Raw genomic sequence first — 2,663 nt, 5'->3', positions numbered from 1 at the left:
CATATCCTTACTCATGTCTATATATGTAAAGTTCATACTTGGACTTTTCTCAGTTATTGGAAAGAAAATTAGGTAATCCATATGAATGCATAATAGATGTACATAATAGAGTGCTTGGATATCTGTTATCTTTTATTATGGATATAGTTGGGCATGAGCATCCAGAATGATTTTTTTCTTCATTGCTCATTTTTCAGACTTGTTCAAGTCATTTAGTGGCATGACAAACTTTCTGAATCATTGCATGTCTGAACATATGCTTACTTTCCCCCAACCTTAATGATAATTTGCCTGGGTAAAGGATTCCAGATTTAGCTTTGAAGATATTAACTGCGAAATCCTGTGGCAACCTAACTTCTGTGTTCTGTAGGTACCTTATTTCTACACAAGCAGCTCTTGATTTCCTTTCTTTTAGGCCCCTCCTCCCTTTTTTTTCTTTTTTGAGACAGGATCTTGCTATGAAGTTCAGGCTAGTCTTGACCTTGCTTTGTAGCCCAGGCTGGTCTCGAACTCCCAACAATCCTCTTGCCTCAGCCTCCCAAGTGCTGGGGTTATGAGTGTGTGCCACCACACCTGGCTAGGCCATTTCTAAAATAAGTTTGGTTGGTTTTTTTTTCATTCATTGTGCTAAGGATTCAGTGGGCTCTTAAAATCTGGACTTGAATTTTTGTTCCACTCTGGGACTTTAATCTTGCCCAGCTTGCACTACCACTCTGTCTTAAAACTTCTGTCATTCAAATGTTGAAATGCTGGATCCATTTCTGTATTGTATTATTTTCCTTATCATTAGTTTGCTACTTGGCCCCACCCATTCTACTACAAACTGACTATAAATCTTCTGTATTTTCTGTTTCAGGGACTCTTCAACTGTCTTAGCTCATTGATAGAACATTTGGTTCCCTTGGGCTTTTTTTTTTTTTTTTAAGCGATGGGGTTGAGCTCAGAGCCTTTACACTGAGGTACATCTCCAGTCCCCTTTTATTTTTTTGAGAGCAGTCTTGATAAATTTCCCAGCCTGGTCTCAAGCCTGTAATCCTGCTCTGGCTTCACAGAGTACTGAGATTACAGGCATGAACCACGTTTGTCCTCAGGTGTCTTTCGTGATTCAAATTCCTTGGTTACCGTTTGGTTTTGATACCAGTCAGCTGGGGGTTCTCTTGCTAAATTCAGATAGAAATCACAAATAGGAAAAGCGTAGCACTGTTTAGTGTTAACAGCCTTGAACTTTGAATGCCCGCACCAACTCGGAACCAGCAGCCCTCAGGAACTCTGCCTGAGACGCAAGATGGTAATTTCCAGCAATTCTCCCTTGGCCTCCCTTTCTCTGGCCACTAGCTGCCCTCATGGTTTCCATCTCCTGGATGCTGGCCACTTTCAGAATCAGTGTTCTTTGTTCTCAGCTGTTGTAGTACAAGCTCAGCCTGTTGTATTTAAATTATAAAACACGCACAGGCAAACATGTCATTCAAAACAAAAGGCTTTTTATTAAAACTAATGCTACAACATAAGGAACAGTGCCTAGATACTCCAAGAAAACGAGGGAGGCTGCTCCCTTGGCAGTTGGCTCTAGAATGCAGTGTCAAGTTTCTCTTTAGTCATAGGTAGTCGAGAGTTGATGGTGGGAAAGGGGATAAGCCCTGAAGCCCCCACACCCAACCTGCAGACAAACTAAAGAGGTAGAGCCATCCAAACAGGTTGTAATCTAGGATGGTCCCACAGCCAAAGCAACTGTCTCCCAAATGTGATGTTGATGCTATGAAGCATTCAGGGCAGCCAAAGAACAAAGAAAAAAGATTACTTCTTTGGGGGAATGGGGCTCCTCTCTCCTTTCTCAATCTCAGATTGGATTGTAGATTGTAAGGTAAAAGTATTCCTATCATCCTCAATTTTTTACTCTTAAAACTAGTTTTCTATTTCCCAGAGTTCTTATTCCACCAACCCAACAAATACATTCTCATTTTTAGTTTCACAATTCTACTATCTCCAGTGAAGCTGAAACTTTCACTCACGAAAACAACAAAACTCCAGATATCTTAGCGGACTAAAGCGCCTGTTTGGGCAGAGTGCAGCGGCTGGGTTCAACCCAGGGCGTGCTGTGCTGGCCCCACCCCTGGAGATTGAGACTGGGTGTGGTGGCGCGTGCGTGCCTGTAATCCCAGAGTTTGGGAGGCTGAAAACAGAAGAATCACTACTAATCGGATCTACGTAGTGAGACCCTGTAAACCCTAAACTAAATACATTAAAAAAAAAGCAGTTGAGATATTTCAAAAAAAAAAAAAAAAAAAAAAAAAAAAAAAAAACCTCTTCCAAGAGCCAGAGTTCTATCTTCCTCAACGGTGATTCTCAGTCAAGAATCAGAACTGCCTATAATTTTCCCCAAATAAACCCAGCCCCACTGACTGAGAATTTGCGCTCCAAAGATGGGTGCAGGTTTCCCATTAAACACCGGCTCCTCGAGGGCTTTCAGGTCCACCCCCTACGAGCCCTTAGGTGCTTGGGGAGGCCCTTGAGCCTCCGCCCCTCCTCGGCACTCCATTCCAGCCACGTGGGAGGAACCAGCGCGGGGCATCCCCAGGGGCCGCCCAGCGAGGCGCGTCCCGCCCAACGGCCCGCCGGCCACGTGCGTCCGGGTAGGAAAGCGCACCACGCACTGCCGCCGCCCG

This window comes from Octodon degus, unplaced genomic scaffold (genome assembly GCF_000260255.1).
Source record: "Octodon degus isolate 3935 unplaced genomic scaffold, OctDeg1.0 scaffold00176, whole genome shotgun sequence".
In the NCBI taxonomy this organism is placed as follows: domain Eukaryota; kingdom Metazoa; phylum Chordata; class Mammalia; order Rodentia; family Octodontidae; genus Octodon; species Octodon degus.
Note: the sequence above shows the minus strand (reverse complement) of the source record.